The 12,806-nt window shown below is 45.4% G+C and overlaps 1 protein-coding gene across 2 annotated transcripts in view; it reads right to left on the reverse strand.

Annotated features, from left to right (window-relative positions):
• LOC135201646 (probable methylthioribulose-1-phosphate dehydratase) overlaps window positions 1-12,806 on the reverse strand; it is a 145,609-nt gene that overhangs the window by 81,746 nt on the left and 51,057 nt on the right. The gene's annotated exons all lie outside the window — the stretch shown is intronic.

Raw genomic sequence — 12,806 nt, forward strand, 5'->3', positions numbered from 1 at the left:
AAGGATGTCAATTCAACCTACAAGAGATCCTTTTCTCTTGGTTGTTCGTTGTCTACGGATACGTTGCTGGGATAGGGAGCCGACACTGATCCTTAACTAGTGAGTTAATTTTTAGTTTAACTCTTTTTAAAATTAAGCGCTAACCCTCGTGTTAGGATCAGGTGATCGGGATCGGTGTTGTCTCCTTAATTATGCTAATAGGCATAGGTATATGTCATATGAGAGGATTAGCACCCATTGACAAATGCCAGTTAGGCTTTGCCGAGTAAGTGGATAAGACCCCATCGGCAAACCCACAAGAAAACTCTTACCCATAGGTCACATCCTCGCTGAGGCTCTTGAGACGAAGCAGACTCCTAAGCAATAGCTAGGAAGTCAACCCTCTGTCTGAAAAGATAGGAACCAAGGTTTATAAGAGGTCCTTCTTATAACTTGTGGTGTTTGGTCAGGAAGCCAAGGTTACCAGTGTCAAAGAATGCTTTGGCTTTTTTCTTGAGGGGCACCATCAAGGAAGTGCATTCATCCTGTCAAGACAGTGATATGAAAGTGTTGAAGGTGAATGCGCATGGACTGAGGGCTATTTCTACGTCGGTAGCCTTCCAAAAGAAACATGGCACTCAATGACATCTTGAATGCCACATTTTGGCGTAGTAATTCAGTGTTTGCCTCTCACTACCTTCGGGAGGTGAGGATTACATACGAGAACTGCTACTCTTTGGGCCCATATGTCGCAGCAGACAATATATTGGGGAGCAGAGAGTAGCACTCTTCCTATCTTTTAGAAAATAATATGTTAGTTTGGCTTTTTAATTTTTATTTTATTTCTTTTTATTTTTTATTTTATTATGTTTATGTAGGTGTTTTAGTTTTTTGTGGTCTTGGGTAGGCCGCCTTAGGCGGACTTCCCTCCATTAGACCTTGGTTTTACGAAGTTTAAACCAGATAGGCTAGGTCAGGTGGTAATGTTTTTGCTTCGCCCTCATAGTAGGGTAAAATGTTTTTGTCACAGTGTGGTCACGCCCCCATTGACAAATCATCTGGAGCGCACCAGCTACATAGGTCACGTCCTTGCTGGCACCTCCAGTGAAGCATTAACAGCATTCGGTGTCTAAACAACACCTATATGATCTGTCACATTGTGGTCCACGCTCCCGTGACAGTTCATTAGAGCGCACCAGCTACACAGGTCGTCCTTGCTGGCACCTCTAGGAATGCAGTACCGAAATTGGAGGTCTATAATATAGGATCTAGTTGCATTGTGGTCACGCCCCCGTTGACAGATCCTCTAGAACTCAACAGCTTCACAGGTCACTACCTAGCTGGAGTCTCTAGTAAAGCAGAAGCAGACTTGGGTGACGGTACTCACGAAGTCAGCTATGCTAACAGTTAAGGAACTAAAATATCAATCATATATATGCAATTGTTTCCCAAAATCGAATCTGTCTCCCCCTTCCTCCAAAGGTGGGATTCAGCTATATATATATCTGGCAGGTAAGATTCATGAACAAAATGATATTGTTATGGATACAATAAAGTTTGTTCATACTTACCTGGCAGATATATATAATCAAAGTGCCCACCCACCTCCCCTCAGGAGACAGTGGCACTAGAAAAATCTGACAGAAAATGGGAATGGTTCCTTACGCCCGCCTCCCAGCGGCGGGAATGGGTACTACCACAACCTGGCCGACCACTGCGTGTGCCGGGAGTTTTGAAATTCTGTCGGACTTCGGAGAATACAGCTATATATATATCTGCCAGGTAAGTATGAACAAACTTTATTGTATCATAACAATATCATTTTTAAGAGGTACGCTTGCCTCCCTCTTATTACTTGGGTCCAGAGGTCTGACCATTTATCCTACAGTACATACCCCGATCAATTGGGCAGAGGCTAGGATCCCTCCCTCTGCTCTTACGACCAGGGAGGGAATCCAAGGTTGGGCGAACACCAGTCTGTTCTTAGACTCAGATTCCTCCCACCAAGAAGTGAGTCTTCCTATTGTAAAAGGACCGATGGTTTGTATTACGTATCGGAACAAAATGGCAATTTATTTTGTTCATGCCACTTACCTGACAGATATATATATAGCTGTATTTTCTGACGTCCGACAGAAATTTCAAAACTCGCGGCACACGCAGTGGGCGGCCAGGTGGTAGTACCCATTCCCGCCGCTGGGAGGCGGATATCAGGAACCATTCCCATTTTCTATTCATATTTTTTTCTGTCGCCGGTCGGTAAACATCTGTTTACAGACCTCTGTTCAGGATTTTTTGGAAATTGACTCGCTTTTAAGTATCTGATTGATTTTTTTGGTATATTGAATTGGATTGTTGAATTGGCATGCGCGATAGTGGACCGTTTTTTGTGATTTTGGATTGACTTTTTCTCTATAAGATATGTCTGGATCAAGTGTTGTGAGTTTCAGAGTGTGTGTGAGGGCTGATTGTAAGGTGAGGCTACCGAAAGCATCGGTAGAACCCCCACACAGTATGTATGAGTTGTAGGGGGCTTAATTGTTTGATTGATCATCGGTGCAATGAATGTGAGAAATTGACTGATGATGAATGGAGAGTATATGAGTCCTATCGCCTTAAATTGGAGCGCGATAGGATCAGGAGGTCTTCCTCAAGGAGTGGTTCTTCCAAAGGTAAGACTAACATCTCTCCTGCACTAACACCTGTAGTGTTTACAACCCTAAACCTGTGTTGCCTTCGGGCTCTGATTCTGTGTCGGGAGAAGCGAATGCTCTCTCTATGATTTTGGAGTCTCTTCGCACTCTGGAGAACAAAGTGAAAGCCTTAGAAACTGGCTCGGTGCAAGTGTGTGATCGTGCCCCCAGTGTTGTGGAGGGGGCGTCAGATCGGCCCCATAATGCCTCTAGGCCTAGACCTCTATCAGACTCCCAAGACCCAGGGAGGAGGTATGTCGAAAGCCGCAAGAGGGTTACGGGGGCTTCCCACCGATCTGGCGTCCCTTCGGCAGACCATGTAGCAAAGACCCAGGCTGCCAAGGACCGTGCACGAGCACGCGTCCTGAAAGAGTGCTTCTCGTCCTCCGAAGCGTCCTCCCCCCGCGCAAGGGGTGGAGCGCTCGGAGAGACTCTCGTCCGTTAAAGAGGACGTTTCTTGCGGAGGACGCTTCACGTCCTCTTTCGCCTCTTCGTCGGAAGACGCTTATGATGTCTTTCCGCCGCCTCAGAAGAGAGGTAGGATTTCCTCCGATGAGGACGCTAGGTTGCGTGCACAGGCGCGTATACCTGAGAAACAGGTAGCTGTACCTGTGAGAAGGAAGGAGGCGTCCCCTCGCCCCTCGTCTTCTCACAGGATCAGTCCTGCTTCCTCTGCTCATTCTTCCCCGACGAAGAACATTCTTTTGTCCCTTCAGGACCAGCTTTCCTCGCTTATGGCTCAGAGGACTCACCCAGCAGCAGTCGAGCCTAAGCGAAGGAAGGACCTTAGACTGCCTGTCAAGAGGACTAAGCAGTCTCCTTCGCCTTCTCCTACTTCGTCTCGTTCGCCGATCGCTTCTCCTTCGGCGATTCGCCGATCTCTTGTTCGTCCGCTAGAAGGACGTTACGTCAGGGACGCTTTTGAGGAGGACGCTCTGTACGAGGACGTTCGGCAGGACGTTGGGCAAGACGCTCGTCAGGACGCTTGTCAAGACGCTCGTTCAGGACGCTTGGCAAGACGCTAAGCAGGACGTTCGTCAGGACGCTTGGCAGGACGCTAGGCAAGACGTTCGTCAGGACGCTCGCCAGGTCGCTAGACAGGACGCTCGGCAGGACGCTCACCAGGACGCTAGACAGGACGCTTGGCAGGAAGCTCGCCAGGACGTTCAGACCTCCTTTCAAGATTTTTGTTTTTGGGGATTCTGATCAAGAAGTCTTTCCCCAGACGCTAGTTTACGTGCACAGGCACGTATACCAGCGAAGAAAGTGTAAGGACGCTTCTCGAGCAGGTGAGACTGCTGCGGAAGGCGCTGAGGACGCTCGTCCTCCTCAGGACACTCTACCGTCAACGAGCAGTAAGCGTCATAAAGAAGACAGCCGTATTAAGGCTGCATCTATCAAGGATAGGGCGGGGTCCTTTGATAAAGCCAAGACCCGCCATTAGGACGCCTTCTCCTGACAGACGGTCTCCTCTTCCGTTTAGAGAAGAAGGAGAGCTAAGTAATTCTGCCGAATCGGCTGAAGAGGAACCTGCTACAGCCCCTTCTATCTCGGGACTATAAGGTCCTCGTACGACTCTTGCGGTCTTTGTTTGAAGATAAATTTCAGCCCGCAGCTCCCAAGTCTCCTTCTTCGCAGTTTTCCTCATCTAAAACTGGGAAAACCCGGAGTTTGTAGAGATGAAAACTTCTCTATCAACAAAAACGTGCTTTCAAAAAGCTCCAGGACTGGATGATACGAAGGAGAGAGCAAGGTAAGACGACCTTCGCATTGCCTCCTACTAGACTTAGTGGAAAAAGGGGGCATGGTATAGAACCAAAGATGAAGTGGGAATTCGTATCCCTTCTTCTGCTCAGGGAGATTTCTCCAGCCTTGTGGATTTGCAGAGGAGGTCGCTTTACCCTCTGCCAAGGTAACTTGGACCGCGTCGGAGACTGACATCATTTGAAGGGTCTGCTCAGGACGCTGGAAGTCTTCAACTTCCTTGACTGGTGTTTGGGAGTTCTGGATATGCAAGCGAGAAGCCCAGAATCTCTTAGTCTGGGGAGCTGGTCCAACGTGTTAGCATGTATGGACAAAGCCGTCAGGGATGGGTTCGGAGGAGCTCGTATCTCATTTTGGAACAGCTTTACTAAAAAAGAGAGCTTTGCTGTGCAATTTCACAGCTCGTTCGGTGACGCCAGCTCAGAAAGCGGATTTGTTGTTTTCGCCTCTTTCGAACCATCTCTTCCCCCAGACTTTGGTTAAGGACCTGACGAACAGCTTACAAGAGAAGGCTACTCAGGACCTTTTGGCCCAGTCTACTAGACGGTCAGCCGTACCTTCAACCTCTTCGGCTGCAGTTCGTCCGCCGAAGAAAGTTAAGCCCTTTCGTGGGGCTCCCCCCTCGAGAGCAGCTCCTCGAGGGAGAGGGTTTTCACGAGGGAAGAGCTTCCTTTAAGCCAAAGCCTTCCAAGTGAAAAGCATGTCCTTCAGACACCAGTCGGAGCCAGACTGAAGTATTTTGCGGGAGCGTGGAGAGAGAGAGACACGGACTCTTGGTCCCTCAAGATCGTGGAGCAGGGGTACAAGATCCCCTTTTTGGACCTTCCTCCTCTTTCTACGACTCCCAGAGACCTTTCTCCATCCTATCAAGGAGAAAAGAAGAAAGTCTTGTCGATCTTCTTCAACAGATGATCGACAAAAGAGCGGTGGAACAAGTCGCGGACCTGCAGTCTCCAGGTTTTTACAACAGAATCTTCCTGGTACCAAAGCAGTCGTCAGGTTGGCGTCCAGTTCTAGATGTGAGCAGGCTCAATCTTTTCGTGGAAAAGATCAAATTCACGATGGAGACGCCTCATTCTGTTCTGGGAGCTTTGAGGACCGGGCGACTGGATGGTATCCTTAGACTTGCAGGACGCGTACTTCCCACATCCCGATCCACCCCTCTTTTCAAGAAAGTATCTAAGATTTGTCTGAAACAACAAAGTATGGCAGTTCAGAGCTATGTGCTTCGGACTGACCACGGCTCCGATGGTGTTCACAGTGGTGATGAAGAATGTAGCGAGGTGGCTACACTCTTCGGGAATAAGAGTTTCCCTATACCTCGACGACTGGCTGATCAGAGCGTCGTCGAGAGAGAAGTGTCTGAAGGACTTGCAGTTCACTTTAGCCTTAGCGAAGTCCCTGGGACTTCTGGTCAACCTCGAAAAGTCGCATCTGACCCCAACACAGTCCATCGTGTATCTGGGGATTCAGATGGATTCAGTGGCTTTTCGAGCGTTTCCGTCCCAGGACGTCAGCGGCTAGGCTTAGAAAAGATCTCAGCCTTTCTAAGGAAAGAGACTTGCTCGGCGAGGGAATGGATGAGTCTGCTGGGGACCATTTCCTCGCTGGAAAGGTTTGTTTCCTTGGTTGGGAAGACTGCACATCAGGCCTCTCCAATTCTTCTTGGCAGACGAGTGAAGGCCCAAAAGACGATCATCAATGCAGTATTGAGAATATCGATTCCTATCAAGAACCACCTAAGATGGTGGTTGGACCTCAGAAGCTTCAAGAGGGCGTGTTCCCTCCTAAGTCTTTTGAGCCCCGACCTAGTGTTGTTTTTCAGACGCTTCCATCACAGGATGGGGAGCAACACTAGGGGGGAAGGAAGTGTCAGGCTCCTGGAGAGGGGAACGGTAGCCTGGCATATAAATGTCAAAGAACTGGCAGCAGTCTTTCTGTCCCTACAGTTCTTCGAGAAGAGTTTGGAAAACAAGATTGTTCAGATAAACTCGGACAATACCACAGCACTCGCTTATTTAAAAAACCAGGGAGGAACACACTCCAGAACGTTGTACTCCCTAGCGAGAGAGATTCTGCTGTGGGCAAAAAAGAAAGAAGGTGACTATCCTGACGAGATTCATTGCAGGAGTGCCAAAACGTCAGGGCAGAACCTTCTCTGTCGTCGAGACCAAGTCCTTCGACGGAAATGGACCTTGCACTGAGGACGTTTGTCGAGACCTGTGGACGCTGTGGGGACGTCCACTGGTCGACTTATTCGCAACGTCAAGGAACAAGAGACTTCCTCTTTTTACTGCTCCCCGCCGTCCTGGATCCAGAAGCAATCGCGGTAGACGCTTTGCTTTGGAATTGGACGGGCCTAGACCCATATATGCCTTCCCACCATTCAAGATTCTGGGGGAAGTCATGAGGAAGTTTGTGCGGCCTCGGAAGGGACAAGGTTAAACCCTGATCGCTCCGATGTGGCCAGCGAGAGAATGGTTCACAGAGGTCATGTCTTTCCTTATAGACTTTCCAAGGACATTGCCCTGGAGGAAAGATCTACTCAAACAGCCTCACTTCGAAAGGTTTCACCAAAAACCTCTCCGCTCTGAGTCTGACTGCGTTCAGACTATCGAAAAGTTGGCCAGAGCGAGAGGTTTTTCGAAAGCAGCTGCGAGAGCAATCGCACAGGCGAGACGTGCTTCCACAAGAGCTGTTTACCAGTCGAAGTGGGCTTCCTTCAGGGCATGGTGTAAAAAGGAGGGAGTTCCTCTTCCTCGACCTCTGTGAACCAGATAGCTGATTTCTGCTATTCTCAGAAATGTGCAGAAATTAGCGGTCCCTACCATCAAGGGATACAAAAGTATGTTGTCAGCGGTGTTTAGGCACAGAGGCCTAGACCTGTCTGACAACAAGGATATTCATGACCTTTTGAAGTCTTTCGAGACCTCGAAGGTTCCTCAAATGAGGACCTCCATCATGGAATCTGGATGTAGTCCTGAAATTCCTTATGTTCGAACACTTTCGAACCGCTTCAGACAGCGTCTCTTCGAAACCTGACAAGGAAGGCTCTTTTTCCTAACTTTCTCTTGCGACGGCTAAGAGAGTTAGTGAAATTCAAGCGTTTAGCAAGTTAATGGGCTTCAAAGGGGACAATGCTGTCTGCTCGTTGAACCCATTTTTCTTGGCGAAGAATGAAAATCCTTCGAACCCTTGGCCGAAGACTTTCGAGATCAAGGGTATGTCAAGTCTGGTGGGCCAAGAACCAGAGAGAGTCCTTTGCCCGGTAAGGGCTCTCAAGTTCTACGTGCATAGAAACTAAAGAGGTAAGAGGTCCCTCAGGTAAACCTCTGGTGCTCTGTGAAGAGACCAGAGTTACCTTTATCGAAGAATGCTGTGGCTTTCTTTTCTAAGGGACACCATTCGGGAGGCTCATTCATCTTTCCAGAAGACTGATTTGAGCCTCTTCCGAGTAAAAGCGCACGAAGTACGAGCCGTCGCTACTCTCTTGCCTTCCAAAAGAACATGTCAATCAAGGACATCCTTGATTGCACCTTTTGGAGGAGCAACTCCGTCTTCGCCTCACATTACCTAAGGGATGTGAGAACGATCTATGACGATTGTAATGCACTGGGGCCATACGTTTCTGCGGACACAGTATTGGGGTCCGGAAAGTAGCTCTTTCCCTATTCCTTAGTTAGGTTTAAGTTAGGTTGTTGTGTTTTTAGGTTGTGGTGAGTCTTATGTGAAGATCTCCCATCATTTAGTTAGTGTTAAGGGGTTTTGTGTATAGTTGGTCAGGTGGTGGTCAGTTGCTTCGTTGCCCTCATTTGTATGGCCCTCGATGATCTTGTCACGCTGAGGTCTTGCACCCGTTTGACAGACATCCAGAGCGCACCAGCACTACAGGTCTCCACCTGGCTGGCAACTCTGTGATTAAGCAAAAGCAGCCTTACGTGACAGTAATCACATAGTCTACTTTGCAAAAACAGGTAAAGGAACCAAGATGTATATCATCTACTTAATTTAAGTTTCCCAAAAAATCCTATTCTGTCTCTTCCCACCATCCGAAGGTGGGATTCAGCTATATATATATCTGTCAGGTAAGTGGCATGAACAAAATGTTATTGTTATTATACAATTAAGTTTGTTCATACTTACCTGGCAGATATATATAATTAAAGTGCCCACCCTCCTCCCCTCAGGAGACAGAGGCATTAATAAAAAATATGAATAGAAAATGGGAATGGAAAGGTTCCTGATATCCGCCTCCCAGCGGCGGGAATGGGTACTACCACCTGGGCCGCCCACTGCGTGTGCGCGAGTTTTGAAATTTTCTGTCGGACGTCAGAAAAATACAGCTATATATATACTGCAGGTAAGTATGAACAAACTTAATTGTATAATAACAATAACATTTTTCCTAACTATAGAAACCTGAGGTCCTTTACATATAGTCCCACCTCATGCCACCCCTCACTCTGCGTTTTTTCCTGGGCCTAGAGCAAAAGTGATTCTTCACCTCCCAGTTGCGTTATGCGCGCACTGTCGGACAAGCAGTTAACTACCGAACTCCCTTGTTCGAAGCTTACGACTATTCCAGCTGCCGCTAGTTACCTTCCTATTGTAAAGGACCTCAGTTTGTATAGTTAGGAAAAATGCAATTTTCGACAAATTGTCATTTTGCCTGACTTTTGGGTCAGCCTTTGCTTTCCAAGGCTTTGGTCTCAGTCTTGTTCAGACTTTATTGCCATGGAGTCTGTTATGGGCTCCTTGCAGGAGGCTCAATCCTTCAACATGTGGGTCTTCAGAGGTCTTTTAATGTATGTCAAGGACTCCGGGTTTGTTCCTCCCGATGCTTCTCTTTTTGAGAAGTTTGCTCATTGAATTTGATTGCTTCTGTACTTCAAAATGAGCTTGCCACTTCTATGCAAGCCTTTCTCGTTTCTCTTAAGCTGGAACCTGTATTTGTTGCAGTTACTCTCTTCTGTTTCGGAGATTCAGAGAAACCGTTTATTGTCCTCTTCTCCTTTTTGCAATTCCCTTTTTGATATGTCTGTGATTTCTGAGGTTTTGAAAGAACATCAAGGCGATGCCTCTTCTGAAGCTCACTGGGCCTTATCAAGAGCTTTTTCCTCGGGTTTTCCTCCCATTTCTTCAAGGGGTAAGTGTATGTTTAGAGCCAGATTTACACCTTCTGCTCCAGCCCAACAACCTTGGTCTTCTTCTGGCTCTTTTCTCCCGAATACATCATCTCAGGCTTCTGATGCCTTGGCTTCCTCTTCTGGCACTCACCCTTTGAAATGTGGGAGAGGTTCTTGCTGCAGATTCAAGGGCAGAGAAAGCGCTCAATCTCTGGGAGGTACTTCTTCTTCTTCCTTGTCTGTGCATAAGAATTTTCAGAAGTAGAAGTCATTACCTCGCCCGGAGACCGCAGTTGACAGGAGAGAGTGGTGGATGCTAGGGAAGTGGAGGTCTTGAAGGTAGGTTATGAGATCCCTTTTGTTTCGAGACCTCCACTTTCCAATCGTCCTCTTGAGTTCAGCAATTATTCCCCTCACTCATCAGGGGTCAAGCTTTGGAGAAAGAGCTTTCGGCCCTCTTGGAGAAGGATGCCATACAGCGACCTCCTCCTTCTCTTGGGTTTTACTTGCAGGTGTTTGTAGTTCTTAAGGCGTCAGGTGCCTGGCGCCCCATCATTGATCTTTTGGCCCTGAACAAGTTCATCTAAAGTCCAAGTTCCAGATGGAGACAGTTCAGACTGTTCTTTCATCTGTCAGGAAGGGAGACTGGATTATTTCCATTGATCTGCAGGATGCTTAACTGCAAATCCCCACCATGCGAAGAGCAGACCTTACCTTCGGTTTTTCACGGACCCGGGAGTTTTCCAGTTCAAGTCCCTTTGTTTCGGCCTCACCACTGCCCCACAGGTCTTTTCTTGGGCGATGGCTCCTGTTTCGGTCATTCTGCATCGGTTAGGCATAAGGATGCTTCGGTATCTGGACGATTGGGTAGTTCAGGCTGACTTTCTAGAGAAATGCCTCTGGTCGAGTGAGATAGTTCTGTCTTTGTGTCGAGTTAGGCATTCGTGTCAACTTCAACAAGTCCAATCTAATCTCTTGCCAGATCATGACTTAGGGGATTGTTTTGAATTCCCAGATTTTGGGGGCTTCTCCCTCTCAGAAATGGTTGGTCACCTGACTTGTACAGACTGACTGACTATGCACTTACTCTTGTCCTTTACCATTGCAGTTCTTCGGCATTACGGTAAGAGACCTAGAGAGGTGTATAGTATGTTAGACTTTGGGTTGAGTTATAAAATTAACATATTATTTATATTTCTTTTGTTTTATGTCCTTTTATTAATTTTTTCTTCTTTCTATTCCATTAATTGGATTATGTTGGTTCCTCCTATTCTGCCTGAAAGGGAAATTTTATTCAGATTCCCTCCCCCTTTTCAATGTGGTTAACTGGGCTAGATAAATTGTATTAAGGTAATGTTTATTAATATGGAATTTTTATAAGATTAATATTGATAATACTTACCCGTATAATTGATCTAGTCCCACCCATCCTACCCCACAATTGATTTTCAAGGGAAGGTACTGTCAAACAGCAGCATTCCCAACTGGTGGGCAGAATAGGAGGTAACAGGGTTGCCAATGTGGTAAATTTTGGCACAGTTTTTGGGGATTTAGGGCTAGATAAATTACATTGGTACGTATTATTAAAATTAATTTTATTATAAGAATTCCATTTTTTAGATATGACTAGCATAGCTAGTTCACTTAAGGTAGATTCTGAGCCCTATGCCTGCATGATGTTTATTTGGCAGCCGCTGATTGTCTGGGAGCTGCCTACCTCCTGGTACCAGCCAATCAGTGGCCGCCAAACAAACGTCTTGTCAGCATAGGGCTCATCCATGAATCAACCTTAAGTGAACCAGCTATAGTAAAAAATGTACTTGTTACCTCTGTGCCTTTAGAGTAGTAACTTGAGTTGTACGTAAGGTAGAGACTGTTTGATACAGCTTTATGTTACTGTCACATGTATGTTTTGCTGGTACATCATGGACAGTTATTTAACCCTTAAACGCCGAGCTGGTATTTCCGAAAGTGTCTCCCGTATGCCGACGGCGTTCGCGAGTGAGCGCCGAAGCGGGGAAAAAGTTTTTTTTTTTTTCAAAAAATCACAGCACGCTTAATTTTCAAGATTGAGTTCATTTTTGGCTCCTTTTTTGTCATTGCCTGAAGTTTAGTATGCAACCATCAGAAATGAAAAAAATATCATTATCATATATAAATATTGGAATATATGACAGCGCAAAAAAAATTTAATTTATAATTGTAAACAAATCCCGCTGTGAGCAAAACGGTTAAAGCTAATGAGTTAATTATTTTTTCGTTGTATTTTACACTAAATTGCAATGATTTTGGTATATAACAAATTGTAAAACAATCAAGTCAACACAGAGAAAATATTATCACAATATGATGCATTAATTCGTAAAGCGCGGACGTAAATAAAAGTTGTTTTCAAAAATTCACCATAAATCAAAATATTGTGCTAGAGACTTCCTGTTTGTTGCAAAATGAAGGTAATTGATTGAATATTATTAGACTGTAAGTGTTGTAGCTTACAATTGCAGTTTTCAACCATTTCGGTCGAGTTAAAGTTGACCGAAGGTCACATTTTTTCTATTTATCGTTATTTATATGAAAATATTTCAAAACTGATGAAAGCTACAACCATGGGTTGCTTTTTGTTGTATTCTACATGAAATTGCACACATTTTTATATATAAAACTATGTAACGGCAAATATAAAATAGTGCAAACATTACGACAATCGGACGAAAAAATTTATGATTTTTTCGGAAGAGTTACCGCGCGGACATAAGGAAAAAGTTTTTGTTCATAAATTCACCATAAATCAAAATATTGTGCTAGAGACTTCCAATTTGTTGTAAAATAAAGGTAAATGATTGAATATTACTAGAATATAAGAGTTTTAGCTTACAATTGCATTTTTAGACCATTTCGGTAGTCAAAGTTGACTGAAGGTTGAAATTTTGGCACTTATCGTTATTTATATGAAAATATTTCCAAACTGATAAAAGCTACAACCTTGGTTTGTTTTTGTTGTATTCTACATGAAATTGCACACATTTTCATAAATAAAACTGTATGTAACTGCTAATATAAAATGGTGCAAAAATTATGTCAAAGTGACGAAATAATTTCTGAGATGTGTCGCTGATGCTTTTTATTGCGAGAAGAAAGAAATTCGCGCTTGCGCACCCGGGTAACGATTGTAAACAAAACAACAGCTTGATCCGTGAACTCCCAGCATCCCTCAAGGTGCGTGATTCAAAAGTTTTCACCAAGT

The sequence above is a fragment of the Macrobrachium nipponense genome, chromosome 28 (assembly GCF_015104395.2).
Source record: "Macrobrachium nipponense isolate FS-2020 chromosome 28, ASM1510439v2, whole genome shotgun sequence".
Classification (NCBI taxonomy): domain Eukaryota; kingdom Metazoa; phylum Arthropoda; class Malacostraca; order Decapoda; family Palaemonidae; genus Macrobrachium; species Macrobrachium nipponense.